This window comes from Salvelinus namaycush, chromosome 19 (assembly GCF_016432855.1).
Source record: "Salvelinus namaycush isolate Seneca chromosome 19, SaNama_1.0, whole genome shotgun sequence".
NCBI classification, from domain to species: domain Eukaryota; kingdom Metazoa; phylum Chordata; class Actinopteri; order Salmoniformes; family Salmonidae; genus Salvelinus; species Salvelinus namaycush.
In genome coordinates this window covers 51,882,523-51,899,565 of record NC_052325.1, presented here as the reverse complement: position 1 = coordinate 51,899,565, position 17,043 = coordinate 51,882,523, and positions in this window count along the sequence as shown.

Sequence of the window (17,043 nt, the reverse complement as noted above, 5' to 3'; positions counted from 1 at the left end):
GGGGGCACGACCATATATAGGCAGAGCTTTGAAGCCAGCATAACACATCTTGATTTTATGTTCTTGGTCATGGAAAGTGCTGTGAAATGACTTCTGTATCACTCAGAGACAAAATTGAAACGGTTTTAGAAACTAGAGATTGTTTTCTTTCCAATGGTATTATTTATATGCATGTAGTAAGAGCAATAATTGAATAAGAGGCAGTTTAATCTGTTGAGCAAATTATGCTAATGGGAAAATAGCACCCCCTGTATTCTCAAGAAGTTAAACCGATTTATAGCAGTTTATATCAGTTTATTGCAATTTTCCTGGATTTCTTTGTGATGCGCTTTCACGAGTTGGACACCTCTCCAGTGGGTGGCTAACGTTAGCGGCTATTTCGACAGGACAAGAGGACATCTTTCAACCAAAAGACGATTGTTCTGGAGAAAGGACACCTTGCCCAAGATTCTGATGGAAGCTCAGCTAATAGTAAGCAGTCTTTATGCTGTTAATTCGTACTTATGTTGACAAATGTCAAATAATTATTCCGCCATGAATTATGGTGCGGTCTCGCTTTAGCGCACGCTGTATTGCGCAGTAACGTTAATTTTAAAAATCTAACACAGCGATTGCATTAAGAACTAATTTATCTTTCATTTGCTGTCCAATCTGTATTTTTTTGTCAAGTTTATGAATAGTTTTCGATTAGAATAGGTGCCTCTCCAAGATGGCGCCGGACAGATTGCTTGAAGTTTTGGCCACTAATCACATTGTATAACCACGATTTGTGCCGCTAAATATGCACATTTTCGAACAAACTCTATATGCATTGTGTAATATGATGTTATAGGACTGTCATCTGAAGAATTCTGAGAAGGTTAGTGAAAAAATTAATATATTTTGGTGGTTTATACGTTATCGCTATTTTTAGCTTGAATCAATGCTGTTGTGATGTTTGCTATTGTCGTAAGCTAATATAACGCTATATTGTGTTTTCGCTGTAAAACACTTAGAAAATCTGAAATATTGTCTGGATTCACAAGATCTGTGTCTTTCATTTGCTGTACGCTGTGTATTTTTAAGAAATGTTTTATGATGAGTAATTGGGTAATACACGTTGCTCTCTGTAGTTATTCTAGTCGCTTTGGTGAGAGTTGTGATGGTGGCTGCAATGGTAAACTATGATTTATACCTGAAATATGCACATTTTTCTAACAAAACATATGCTATACAATAGATATGTTATCAGACTGTCATCTGATGAAGTTGTTTCTTGGTTAGTGGCTATTTATATCTTTATTTGGTCGAATTTGTGATAGCTACTGATGGAGTAAAAAAGTGGTGGAGTAAAAAAAGTGGTGTCTTTTGCTAACGTGGTTAGCTAATAGATTTACATATTGTGTCTTCCCTGTAAAACATTTTAAAAATCAGAAATGATGGCTGGATTCACAAGATGTGTATCTTTCATCTGGTGTCTTGGACTTGTGATTTCATGATATTTAGATGCTAGTATTTACTTGTGACGCTATGCTAGGCTATGCTAGTCAGCTTTTTTACTGATGGGGGTGCTCCCGGATCCGGGTTTGGGAGGAATTAGAGGTTAACAGTCAGTGCATTATAGGCTGATACAAATTATCCAGAGTGGGTGAGCTCTATTCCTGGCAGGTTGATCAGATTCAATAGCAAACTCAGAGGCTGATGTCAGGATGGTGCCATGTAGGCTGTTTCATAGGTCAAGCTCCTTGCAGGCAGATTAGCCTTATAGAGAGAGAGTGCAGAAAGTCTACAAGGCATCCTGACTAATATCAGCCTCTGAGTCTGCTATTGAATCTATATTCCAGCCTGCCAGGAATATGGCTCACCCACTCTGGATCATATGCATTAGTCTATAAGGCACTGACTGCTTGGCCCCAGTGATGTGCTGGGCCGTACGCACTACCCTCTGTAGAGCCTTACGGTCGGTCAGATGCCGAGCAGTTGCCATACCAGGCGGTGATGCAACCGGTCAGGATGCTCTCGATGGTGCAGCTGTAGAACGTTTTGAGGATCTGGGGACCCATGCCATATCGTTTTGGTCTCCTGAGGGGCAAAAGTCTTCATTACTGTCTTGGTGTGTTTGAACCATGATAGTTCGTTGGTGATGTGAACACCAAGGAACTTGAAACTCTCGACCCGCTCCACTACAGCCCCGTCAATGTTAACCTTTTCTCAATAGGGGGGGCGCTGTTTTCACTTTGTAAAAAATCGTTCCCAAATTAAACTGCCTCGTACTCAATTCTTGCTCGTACAATATGCATATTATTATTACTATTGGATAGAAAACACTCTCTAGTTTCTAAAACCGTTTGAATTATATCTGTGAGTAAAACAGAACTCATTTTGCAGCAAACTTCCTGTCAGGAAGTGAGAAATCTGAAATCGAGGGCTCTGTTCCAGGGTCAGTTTATTAATTTGCATGGAATCTATGGGTCTACATGCACTGCATACGCCTTCCACTATATGTCAGTAGGCAGTGAGAGTTGGAATGGGGTGTCTAGCTAGATCTGAGGCCGAACAAGACGTCTTGGAACGGAAGGTCTGGTCTTTTCACCGTTTGGCCTGACGCAAGAGGGACCTCAGCATTGCGTTCAGAAAAGCTTTCGTTTTAGAAGTTAGATACATCCGGCTCTGATTTTATTTGATATATGTGTTAAAAACATCATAAGGTAGTTATTTTAAACCGAGTTATATCAGTTTATATCAGTATACTGCGATTTTCGGTATTTCCTTTGTTAAGCGTTATTGTGAGTTGGGCACTTCCATGCCGCATGGCCATCTTTGTTAGCTAAATTGACAGATGAAGACGACATTCTACAACCAAACAACAATTATTCTGGAAAAAGGACACCTTGTACAATATTCTGATGGAAGCTCATCAAATAGTAGGAACCATTTATGATATTATTTCGTATTTCTGTCGAAAATGTTTAGACTATATTCCGCCCAGATTTCGGGCGCTGTCTCACTATAACGTAAGCTGTATGTCGTAATAAGGTTATTTTTAAAAATCTAACACAGCGGTTGCATTAAGAACCAGTGTATCTTTCATTTGCTGTCCAACCTGTAATTTTTACTAAAGTATATGATTAGTTATTTGATTAGATGATGTGAGTGTCAGAAATATATCCGGATTATTTTGTGCTGTTTGGCTAGTATTCACATTGTTCAACCACGAATTGTACCGCTAAATATGCACATTTTCGAACAAACCATATATGTATTGTGTAATATGATGTTATAGGACTGTCATCTGATGAAGTTTGAGAAGGTTAGTGAAAAAATTTATATCTTTTGCTGGTTTATTCGCTATCGCTAACGTGCCTTGAATGAATGCGGCTGTGTGGTAGGCTATTGTAGTAAGCTAATATAATGCTATATTGTGTTTTCGCTGTAAAACACTTAAAAAATCTGAAATATTGGCTGGATTCACAAGATGTTTGTCTTTCATTTGCTGTACACCGTGTATTTTTCATAAATGTTTTATGATGAGTATTTAACGTTGGTTTCTGTAGTTATTCTAGCTGCTTTGGTGAGACTACTGCAATGTAAAACTATGATTTATACCTGAAATATGCACAATTTTCGAACAAAACATATGCTATACAATAAATATGTTATCAGACTGTCATCTGATGAAGTTGTTTCTTGGTTAGTGACTATTTATATCTTTATTTGGTCGAATTTGTGATAGCTACCTATGCAGTAAAAAAATGGTGAAAATATGCGGTTGGGTCTTTTGCTATCGTGGTTAGCTAATAGAAATACATATTGTGTTTTCCCTGTAAAACATTAAAAAAATCGGAAATGATGGCTGGATTCACAAGATGTGTATCTTTCATCTGGTGTCTTGGACTTGTGATTTCATGATATTTAGATGCTAGTATTTACTTGTGGCGCTATGCTAGGCTATGCTAGTCAGCTTCTTTACTGATGAGGGTGCTCCCGGATCCGGGATGAGTACCAAGTAGAAATTAATGTGGGCCTGTTCGGACCACTTTTTCTTGTTGTCCACGAACAGCTCCTTTGTCTTGCTCACATTGAGGGACAGGTTGTTGTCCTGGCACAACAATGCCAGTTCTCTGACGTCCTCCCTTTTGGCTGTCTCATCGTTGTCTGTGATCAGGCCTACCACTATTGTGTTGTCAGCAAACTTAATGGTGGTGTTGGAGTCGTGTTTGGCCACGCAGTCGTGGGTGAACAAAGAGTACATGGGGGACTGAGCACACACCGTTGAGGGGCCCCCGTGTTGAGGATCAGCATGGCAGACATGTCGTTGCCTACCCTTACCACCTGGGGGCGGCCCATCAGGAAGTCCAGGATGTTCAGTCCCAGGGTCCTTAGCTTGGTGATGAGCTTTGAGGGTACTATGATGTTGAATGCTGAGCTGTAGTCAATTAACCTGTTTGGGCTGCAGGGGCAGTATTGAGTAGCCGGATAAAAGGTGCCCATTTCAAACGGCCTCGTACTCAATTCTTGCTCGTACAATATGCATATTATTATTACTATTGGATAGAAAACACTCTCTAGTTTCTAAAACTGTTTGAATTATATCTGTGAGTAAAACAGAACTCATTTTGCAGCAAACTTCCTGACAGGAAGTGGAAAATCTGAAATCGATGCTCTCTTCTAGGGGCTGCCTATAAAGGTCCTTGATATTTATTAAAATACATGCACTTCATACGTCTTCCACCAGATGTCGACAAGCAGTGAGAGAAGAAATGAAGTGTGTAACTTGATCTGGGCTCGAATAATAGCTCTCGGCATGACGTGTCACCAGTTTCCTGTTTTCTGGAGAGCGCGTGAAGGGACCTGGTATTGCCTTCTGTAAAGCTGTCGTTATGGACGACTAATATCTCCGGCTTTGATTTTATTTGATACATGTGACAATATCATCGTAAAGTATGTTTTTTCAATATAGTTTTATTAGATTATTGAAATTTATTCGGGACGTTAGGCGTGTTGCGTTGTGTGCCTTTGTTCAGGAAGGAGAGCTTAGCTGTCACGTTCCTGACCTGTTTTCTGTTGTTTGGTATGTGTTTAATTGGTCAGGGCGTGAGTTTGGGTGGGTAGTCTATGTTATGTGTTTTCTATGTTGGGTTTATGGGTTGCCTGGTATGGCTCTCAATTAGAGGCAGGTGTTTGGCGTTTCCTCTGATTGAGAGTCATATTAAGGTAGGTTGTTCTCACTGTTTGTTTGTGGGTGATTGTTCCTGTGTCAGTGTATTCCACATGGGACTGTTTCGTTTGTCCGTTCGTTTAAGGTAGTCTGTTCCTGTTCTTGCGTCCTTCGTCTATATGTAAGTTCGTTTGTTTCAGGTCTGTTGCCTTCGTTTATTGTTTTGTAGTTTGTTCTAGTGTTTTGTCAGTGTTTCGTCTGTTTGTAATAAAGTCAGTATGTATTCATCACCCGCTGCGCCTTGGTCCGTTAATACACCACCAGACGAACGTTACATTAGCGCCACTTTGCTAGCTTTCCATGCTAATTGACTGGAGAAGAGGACATTCTAAATCCAAACAACGATTGTTCCCGGCAAAGGACCCCTTGTACAACATTCTGATGAAAGCTCATCAAAAGTAGGACCCATTTTATGATGTTATTTCATATATCTGTCGAACATGTTGTACTAGTAGGTTGCGCCCAGAGTTTGGGCACTCTCTCGCTATAACTAAGCTGGATGTCGTAATGAAGTTATTTTTTAGAATTCTAACACGGCGATTGCATTAAGAACTAGTGTATCTATCATTTCCTATACAATATGTATTTTTTAGTAATGTTTATGAATAGTTATTTGGTCAGAATATGTGGGTGTCAGAAAAATATCCGGACGTTGTGGGAAAAAGATGCTACGTTAGCACAATGTATAACCACTGATTTCAGCTCTAAATATGCACATTTTCGAACAAAACATAAGTGTATGTATAACCTGATGTTATAGGACTGTCATCTGATGAAGCTTATCAAGGTTAGTCAAAAATTATATATCTTTTGCTGGTTTGTTACGATCGCTAACTTTTGCTGCTGGGGAACGGCTTGTGTTTCTGGCTATTGTGGTAAGCTAATATAACGCTATATTGTGTTTTCGCTGTAAAACACTTAATAGTATTCTCACATAGTTGTTCCTTTTGTCCAGGTGGGAAAGGGCAATATTGATTGCAATAGAGATTCCATCATCTGTCGATCTGTTGGGGCGGTATGCAAATTGGAGGGGGTCAGGGTTTCTGGGATAATGGTGTTGTTGTGAGCCATGACCAGCATTTCAAAGCATTTCATGGCTACAGACGTGAGTGCTACGGGTCGGTAGTCATTTAGGCAGGTTACCTTAACTTCTCACGAGTCACCATCCCGGATCCGGGAGCACCCTCATCAGTAAAAAAGCTGACTAGCATAGCCTAGCATAGCGCCACAAGTAAATACTAGCATCTAAATATCATGAAATCCCAAGTCCAAGACACCAGATGAAAGATACACATCTTGTGAATCCAGCCATCATTTCTGATTTTTAAAATGTTTTACAGGGAAGACACAATATGTATTTCTATTAGCTAACCACGATAGCAAAAGACCCAACTTTTTTTTCCCACCATTTTTTTACTGCATAGGTAGCTATCACAAATTCGACCAAATAAAGATATAAATTGCCACTAACCAAGAAACAACTTCATCAGATGACAGTCTGATAACATATTTATTGTATAGCATATGTTTTGTTCGAAAATTGTGCATATTTCAGGTATAAATCATAGTTTTACATTGCAGCCACCATCACAACTCTCACCAAAACAACTAGAATAACTACAGAGAGCAACATGAATTACCTAAATACTCATCATAAAACATTTATGAAAAATACACGGTGTACAGCAAATGAAAGACAAAGATCTTGTGAATCCAGCCAATATTTCAGATTTTTTAAGTGTTTTACAGCGAAAACACAATATAGCATTATATTAGCTTACTACAATAGCCTACCACACAGCCCCATTCATTCAACATAACGTTGGCGATAGCGAATAAATCAGCAAAATATATTAATATTTTCACTAACCTTCTCAAAACTTCTCAAACTTCATCAGATGACAGTCCTATAACATCATATTACACAATACATATATGGTTTGTTCGAAAATGTGCATATTTAGCGGCACAAATCGTGGTTTTACAATGTGACTAGTAGCCAAACTGCAAACAAAATGTCGGGAGAAATCTTGGGAGAGGCACCTAATCTAATCAATAACTAATCATAAACTTGACTAAAAAATACAGGTTGGACAGCAAATTAAAGATACATTAGTTTTTAATGCAACCGCTGTGTTAGATTTTTAAAATTAACGTTACTACGACACACAGCGTACGTTAAAGCGAGACCGCGCCGAAATTATTGGCGGAATAATAGTTTAACATTTTTCTACAGAAATACGAATTAACATCATAAATAGTTCTTACTATTTGATGAGCTTCCATCAGAATCTTGTACAAGTTGTCCTTTGTCCAGAAAAATCGTTGCTCGGTTGTAGAATGTCGTCTTCAACTGTGGAATTAGCAGCAAACGTTAGCCATGTGGCGCAGACGTGTCCAAATCCCCAGAACGCAGCACAAAGAAAATACCAAAAATCGCAATATACTGATATAAACTGATATAACTCGGTTTAAAATAACTACATTATGATGTTTTTAACTTCTTATGGCTGCAGGGGCAGTATTGAGTAACTTGGATAAAGGTGCCCATTTCAAACGGCCTCGTACTCAATTCTTGCTCGTACAATATGCATATTATTATTACTATTGGATAGAAAACACTCTCTAGTTTCTAAAACCGTTTGAATTATATCTGTGAGTAAAATAGAACTCATTTTGCAGCAAACTTCCTGACAGGAAGTGGAAAATCTGAAATCGATGCTCTGTTCTAGGGCCTGCCTATAAATGTGCTTGATATTTATTAGTATACATGCACTTCATACGCCTTCCACTAGATGTGAGAGGCAGTGAGAGAAGAAATGGAGTGTATAACATGATCTGAGGTCGAATAAAAGCTCTTGGCATGACGTGACCCCAATTTCCTGTTTTCTGGAACGCGCGAGAAGTGACCTGGTATTGCCTTCTGTAAAGCTGTCGTTATAGACGACTAATATCTCCGGCTTTGATTTTATTTGATACATGTGACAATATCATCGTAAAGTATGTTTTTTCAATATAGTTTTATTAGATTATTGAAATTTTTTCGGGACGTTAGGCGTGTTGCTTTGTCTGCGTATGTTCAGGAAGGAGAGCTTCGCGCCACTTTGCTAGCTTTCCGTGCTAATTGACTGGAGAAGAGGACATTCTAAATCCAAACAACGATTGTTCTGGACAAAGGACCCCTTGTCCAACATTCTGATGGAAGCTCATCAAAAGTATGACCCATTTTATGATGCTATTTCATATATCTGTCGAACATGTGAACTAGTAGTTTGCGCCCAGATTTTGGGCACGCTCTCGCCATAACGTAAACTGCATGTCGTAATGAAGTTATTTTTAGAATTCTAACACGGCGATTGCATTAAGAACTAGTGTATCTATCATTTCCTATACAACATGTATTTTTTAGTAATGTTTATGAATAGTTATTTGGTCAGAATATGTGAGTGTCAGAAAAATATCCGGACATTGTGGGAAAAAGATGCTACGTTAGCACAATGTATAACCACTGATTTCAGCTCTAAATATGCACATTTTCGAACAAAACATAAGTGTATGTATAACCTGATGTTATAGGACTGTCATCTGATGAAGCTTATCAAGGTTAGTCAAAAATTATATATATTTTGCTGGTTTGTTACGATCGCTAACTTTTGCTGCTGGTAAATGGCTTGTGTTTCTGGCTATTGTGGTAAGCTAATATAATGCTATATTGTGTTTTCGCTGTAAAACACTTAAGAAATCGGAAATATTGGCTGGAATCACAAGATGCCTGTCTTTCATTTGCTGTACACCATGTATTTTTCATAAATGTTTTATGATGAGTATTTAGGTATTTGACGTTGGTGTCTGTAATTACTCTGGCTGCTTCGGTGCTATTTCTGACGGTAGCTGTGATGGTAGCTGCAATGTAAAACTGATTTATAGCTCAAATATGCACATTTTTCGAACAAAACATAGATTTATTGAATAACATGTTATAAGACTGTCATCTGATGAAGTTGTTTCTTGGTTAGTTTGGTTGGTTCTTGGTTAGTTAGGTTGTTTTTTTTGCATGCTACCTGTGCTGTGAAAAATGTCTGTCCTTTTTTGTATTTGGTGGTGAGCTAACATAAATATACGTGGTGTTTTCGCTGTAAAACATTTTAAAAATCGGACATGTTGGCTGGATTCACAAGATGTGTACCTTTCATATGCTGTATTGGACTTGTTAATGTGTGAAAGTTAAATATTTCTAAAAAATATATTTTGAATTTCGCGCCCTGCACTTGAAGTGGCTGTTGTCATATTGTGCCCGGCTTCGGGCTTGCAGCCCAAAGAAGTTAACACATATATCGAATGAAATCAGAGACGGATATATATAACGCATATAACGACAGCTTTTCAGAACGCTATCCTGAGGTCTGCCTCGCGCCATGACGAACGTTGAAAAGACTGCACCCCCGGTTCCAAGAGCTCTTGTTCGGCCTCAGATCTAGCTAGACACCCCATTCCAATTCTCACTGCCTACTGACATCTAGGGAAAGGCGTATGCAGTGCATGTCGACCCATAGATTACATGCAAATTTATAAACTGACCATGGAACAGAGCCCCCGATTTGAGATTTTTCAGTTCCTGACAGGAAGTTTGCTGCAAAATGAGTTCTGTTTTACTCTCAGATATAATTCAAACGGTTTTAGAAACTAGAGAGTGTTTTTTATCCAATAGTAATAATAATATGCATATTGTACGAGCAAGAATTGAGTACGAGGCAGTTTAATTTGGGAACAAATTTTTACAAAGTGAAAACAGCGTCCCCATATTGACAAAAGGTTAATGTTCTTGAGCGCAGAGATCATGCTTGAAACATTGCTTCCTCAACAGAGGTTGAAAATGTCAGTGAAATCACTTGCCAGTTGGTCCGCGCATGCTTTGAGTACATGTCCTGGTAATCCATCTGGCCCCGCGGCTTTGTGAATGCTAACCTGCTTATTAAAGGTCTTGCTCACATCGGCTACCGAAAGAGTTATCACACAGTCGTCCGGAACAACTGGTTCTCTCATACATGCTTCAGTGTTGCTTGCCTCGAAGCGAGCATAAAATGCATTTAGCTCATCTGGTAGGCTCTCGTCACTGGGCAGCTCACGTCTGGGTTTCCCTTTGTAGTCCGTAATAGTTTTCAAGCCCTGCCACATCCGACGAGTGTCAGAGCCAGTGTCGTAGGATTCAATCTTTATCCTATATTGGCGCTTTGCCTGTTTGATGGTTCGTCTGAGGGCGTAGCAGGATTTATTATAAGCGTCCGGATTAGTGTCCCGCTCCTTGAAAGCGGCAGCTCTAGCCTTTACCTCGATGCGGATGTTGCCTGTAATCCATGGCTTTTGGTTGGGATATGTACGTACGGTCACAGTGGGGACGTTGTCGTCAATGCACTTATTGATGAAGCCGATGACTGAGGTGGTATACTCCTCAATGCCATTGGATGAATCCCGGAACATTTTCCAGTCTGTGCTAGCAAAACAGTCCTGAAGTGTGACATGTATCAAATAAAATCAAAGCCGGAGATAGTAGTCGCCTATTACGGCAGCTAAAGAGAAGGCAATCCCACTGTCCACGTCGCGCTCTTCAGAGTACCGAAAATGGGGGACACGTCATTCCAAGATGATGTGTTCCATCTCAGACCAAGATAATCACCTCATTTCTTCTCTCACAGCCTCTTGACATCCAGGGGAAGGTGTATGACGTGCATGTATACTAATAGATCTCATGACCATTTATAGGCAGGAAGTAGAAGAGAGCCTCGGTTTCAGACTTTCCACTTCCTGGTCAGGAAGTGTGCTGCAGAATGACTTCTGTTTCACTCAGAGAAATAATTCAAACGGTTTTAGAAACTAGAGAGTGTTTTCTATCCAATAGTAATAATAATATGCATATTGTACGAGCAAGAATTGAGTACGAGGCCGTTTGAAATGGGCACCTTTTATCTGGCTACTCAATACTGCCCCTTGCAGCCCAAACAGGTTAAAAACCTCTTGACGCTAGGGGTCAGATTTTTCTTTTATTTTTAAATAACGTTCCCAAGGTAAACGGACTATTTCTCAGGTCCAGATCGTAGAATATGCATATAATTTACAGATTAGGATAGAAAACACTCCAAAGTTTCCAAAATTTTAAAAATATTGTCTGTGAGTATAACAAAACTGATTCTGCAGGCGAAAACCTGAGGAAATCTAACCCGGAAGTGATGTTTTTTAAATCTGTGTTTCCTGGCCCGTCTTTCTTCCATTTAAAGGGGTATCAACCAGATTCCTTTTCCAATGGCTTCCTCAGGCTGTGACCAGGCTTTAGACATAGTTTCAGGCTTTTATTTTGAAAAATGAGCGAGATTTAAAAAAAATTGTCAGGTGTCCTCTGACTACTTCCTGCGCGCGAGAGGGGTAGCCCCCCATTTTCTTTTTCTCTCTTATTGAATAGGTTACGGTCCGGTTGAAATATTATCGATTATGTTTTTTAAAAACAACCTGAGGATTGATTATAAAAAACATTTGACATGTTTCTACGAACATTACGGATACTTTTTGTAATTTTCGTCGAACGGAACGAGGCTTTGGTTTTCTGAACATAACGCGCAACCCAAATAGCGTTTTTTTTGTTATAAAAGTAATATTTATCGAACAAAAATAACATTTGTTGTGTAACTGGGAGTCTCGTGAGTGCAAACATCCGAAGATTATCAAAGGTAAGCGATTAATTTTATTGCTTTTCTAACTTTCGTGACCATGCTAATTTGGGGCTAGCTGTTCTAGCATTGATTGATACACTCACAAAAGCTTGGATTTCTTTCTCTGTAAAGCATATTTTCAAAATCTGACACGATAGGTGGATTAACAACAAGCTAAGCTGTGTTTTGGTATATTTCACTTGTGATTGCATGATTATAAATATTTTTAGTAATATTTTGCGCCCTGCAATTCAGCGGTCGTTTAGGAAAATGATCCCGTAAAAGGGATCCGTAGCGCAGAGAAGTGAATATATTACCTTACCAGAAATCAAACTCAAATGTGGATTGTTGAACAAATTTGACCTATACAGTACAAAACTTTTGACGAGAGCCCCAACGGGCTATAAAGGGAATATGGTGCAATTTGGGTTGCAGTCAAGGTACAGGGGCATACTTAACTTTGCCTCGAGGCTGACATCTCTCAGAAGCACTTTGCAATGCAACCAACATCCTTGAACAAGCTCTAAATAAACATGTGAGATCCATTCTCAAGGGATTTAATACTGTTCAAAACCGAACCCAACGAATGACTAATTTGAAAATGCAAACTGACTCGTTTTGTCAAAGTTCATGTCGAAATCACGGTTAACAAGCGCCGTGGTGAATTCTGCCAGCTGACATGCTTAATTATCACAAACACACAACAGTAATGTATTTTCTCAGCGATAAAAGAGCGCGTGAGAGTGTGCACAAGAGAAAGTGTGGAGGGGACTCAAGCTTATGCAGCTTCATGTACGTGTTTGGAGAAAGTACGAGTGTTTATTGAAGAGGGTATTACCTGTATATTTAGTACACGGTTTCACAAACTTGGTCCTGCCCCCCGGATGAATGTTTTGGTTTGTGCCCTAGCACTACACAGCTGATTAAAATAACTAACTCATCATCAAGCTCTGTTTATTTGAATCAGCTGTGTAGTGCTAAGGCAAAACCCAAAACGTGTGCCTGGGGTGGGCCCTGATTTAGTACATTAGTACACCTGCATAGGCAGTGTGACACTTTAGGTAGACTGTACACAAAGAACCACCGGTACAGAGACCTGCTTAAAAACCCTGTCAGTTGTTTTCTCTGGAGCTCGATCTCTTTGTGTAGCAATCTCTCTGTAAATGCCATATGTTTGTAGATCTCTTGTGTAGTTTAGGATACATGTCACTTCGTCCCCACCTGTGAGTATTGGTTTTGTTATGGTGTTTGAGGGTTTGTTTGATGGTGGGAAAAGGGGGTAACCAGACAGGTCGCCCATGGGCATACACTACCCGTAGGTAAACTTTGTTAAATACACTAGTTAGAACTGGGCGGACCACCCACTGTATTTTTGGTTAGTTAGCTGTTGTTGAAATAGGCTAGTCTAGCTTAGGGGTGTTTTTGGATACTTATTATTTATTTCCTTGGGTCCAGCTCAGCCCCTTTTCCTGCTCCCCCATTACCGTGTGTTTAGAAATAAACCCTGTGTGTTTGACGGTAGAATTTAAGTTGTCGTGGTTATTTGTTCTCACTCTTACTTTTTCACTATTACACTTTGCGTGAGTTATGTTACGGGTCTCGATACCATCCCCCCTAGACTGCCGGGCCATAGGGATTCGTAACACCTTACTTTTGATGATCTTCATCAGAATGCACTCCCAGGAATCCTAGTTACACAATAAATCGTTGTTTTGTTTGATAATGTCCATTACTTATGTCCAAGTAGCTACTTTTGCTAGCATGTTTAGTACACATGTCCAAACGCTGGCGCAGATGCAGGCGAACGTCGGACGAAAACTTCAAAAAGTTATATTACAGGTCGAATAAACTTGTCAAACTAAGTAGAGAATCAATCTTCAGGATGTTGTTATCATACATATCCAATAACGTTCCAACCGGAGCATTCCTTTGTCTACAGAAATAATGGAACGCAAGGCGATATCATTTGGAATGCGCATGACTAAGAACTGGCACTCTGCCAGACCACTGACTGAAACACCTCCCATCCGGTCCCACATCACAGTATAGGCTTCATTCAGCATTCTACAGACTATTGACATCTAGTGGAAGGCGTAGGAAGTGCAAACCGATCCATGTCTTACAGGGATTTGAATAGGCGATGAGTTGAACATCGACCAGCCTCAGAATTCTCACTTCCTGTTTGGATTTTTTCTCAGGTTTTTGCCTGCCATATTAGTTCTGTTATACTCACAGACATCATTCAAACAGTTTTAGAAACTTCAGAGTGTTTTCTATCCAATAGTAATAATAATATGCATATATTAGCATCTGGGACAGAGTAGGAGGCATTTCACTCTGGGCATGCTATTCATCCAAAAGTGAAAATGCTGCCCCCTATCACAAAGAAGTTTAAACAAGGATGTGTGTTTCACCTACTAAGTACAAGCTATTTTCCATAAAAGAGCTTCGAGTGACTGTAGTAACAATTTGATGAATACTATTGTCCGCCCACCCAAACACACTCTCTCTCTCTGTCTCACCACCATCCATTGCTTCATTTTATTTAATGATTTTAATGGCGACACTATGATTAAAGTAAAAAGGGACCCTTTGTCCTCATTATATCAAAGTGAATGGAGAATTCATTAGCTCATAGGAAACATGAAAGGTGCACGGAGTGGAAAATGCCCTTTAAACTTAATTTCTGTATTTGCAGCCATAGATCAGATAATTACATGTTTTACCACGACGTCCGTGTGTTTATGGACGTATAATTGCTTCATGCTTCAAAAATGTCTGTTTTGTTTCGACGCCTTGACTTCTGTAAAAAGAGCAGATGCCTCGTCCTTCGCCAGCGTTCTCTGAAATCTTCCATTATACTTGTTTGATGTCGATGTTGTTCAGTTAAAAAAATACACAGGTATGATAATGCACCTCTGTTCAAAATTCACTGGTGTACCACAAACAAACTTCATCACACTACGATAGGAGCATCTACCTCCACCACGGTAGAAGTGTATACCTAGACTAAAAACTGTGAGAGCAAAATCTACCTTCAAAATCAATTTGGACCAAAACATATGCCCTGAAAAATGACCAGAGCTGTGTTCGAATACCCATACTAACATACAGTATACTACATACTTAATGAATATATACTACATACTATTAGTTCATTTTAGTAACGTAAACTCACCCCATTCCGTACAAATGTGCGCAACCGCAACATTCAAACGAGGCTACAAAGAAAACTAATGGGACTGTAGCGACTGTGTCTACTTCAAAATCTGGGGTGTGAACAACGTTTCTATTCAAGCGTTGATCGACATGGTAATGGCTCTATAGTATTTGAGAAAAGTTGAAAAAACGGACCCTCCATTACATAGTGAGGTGTCATGCTGTAATGTATAGCACGCATAAAGCAACTATTTTTGTCTTACAATCTCTCTCCACCAGGTGTAGCACTTCTCTCATCCTTTAAAAACAAGAAATGGACAGTGACGGGGGTAAGGGGGATACCTAGTAATTTTTTGCGTCATCACTGCATGCGATCAACATTCTCAAAGCCGCAGTTTACTTCTAAGATCACTTTAGCACCGCCCTAAAAAAACGATTCAAATTCGACACAAACTTTCAAATAGGTATGTAATGACACATTATAAAAACTCTTTATAGTGTTTTATTTACATTTTAGAGGCGATAAGGTTATAAGTTGGACAGATCGAGTGAAAAAAAGCAATTTTCCCACAACATCTCTCCTTCTCACTATCACGCATTAGTTTCACTTCCCCACCCACCATTTTAAAAAAGACCCAACGGGGCTCATTGCCTTCTTGAATCATGCAGAAACGGGCAGCGTGGGGTCATGTAATTGATTCTGTTGGAAAAGGGAGAAATTGTGCTTTACAATGGTATTGACATTACAGTTGATCCGGAAGTTTTACGTTTTTGGGGCGCTAAAATAAGGTCAATTGTACGGACCAAGGCGATGTACAAAAGTGAGTGAGTTTACGTTTTACTATAAATGAACGGTATCCTTTCAGTTGAGTGTACTAGCTCTTAAGCTGTCTACCGGAAGTTGATGCTGTTGCTGTGCAACCTCTTGCTAGCTAGTTGGCGTAACACATTACTAGTTAGACGTTTTACGACTTCGGGTGTGTTCTTAAATTCAATCTGGAGTGCCAGATTGCACTGTAAATTCAGAACGTTGTCAAATTGTCCATTTGTAAATTCAGAGCGTTTCACTCTCGGAGTGCACACTGGACGCTCGGGCCGAGGAGTAGGGGTGATTTGAGCGTTCTGACCTAACAATGGCAGTCAAGCACCCAAGGTAATGTTGGCTAGCTTGCTAGCTACTTCCAGACATAAATGAGACCACTCTGAAAATGTTACTTGTCCTAGCATAGCTGGTTAGGCAGTTTTCATGTTATCAAGAGCGTTGGTGACTGTAACTGCTGCTGGCAACAATTTAATTATGCTTTTTTGCCGACGTTTACTGACACCGGCCATATTCAATGGGTGCTGAGCTCTTGTAAATTCATTATTCTGAGCTCTGGTACACTCAGACGAGAGTGATCAGAAATCGGATGAAATAGCCAAAGCGAATTTACGAAAGCACCCGAATGTCCATTGATAACGCACAACGACTATACCATTTAGCTAAGATAAGAATGACGGGAATAATCAAGTCAATAAACATTGGGTAGTTAGATAGCCTATAGTTAATATATTGGCAAGTTTGATGTATAAGCAGCTAGCTAACATACCGGTACATACTGTAATGATATGCTATGTGGTTCGTAAGGACAGCATAGCTAACAAATTGTCAGCCAACATAACGTGTAAGGTAACTTATTTGAAAGTCATTACTTTATTACATTGCTAAACATTTTCTTAACATTTGTCATAATTAGTTAAAGCAATACATTTCTATCTGTTTTCATTGTACTTTGACTGCATATTTTCCGCCATTTTCTTCAAATCTGAAAACGATGTGAAGCCACGACCATTTCCTGAAGAACTGCATTATGGGCCCTAAAACAGTGTTTGGCGAATTTAGTACGACATCCGGGAACTTTTGGCATACTAACTGTATCCATATTTTGACCAATAACCACACTACATACTCAATTCACAACGCAAATAGTACAGATAGTGTTGTTA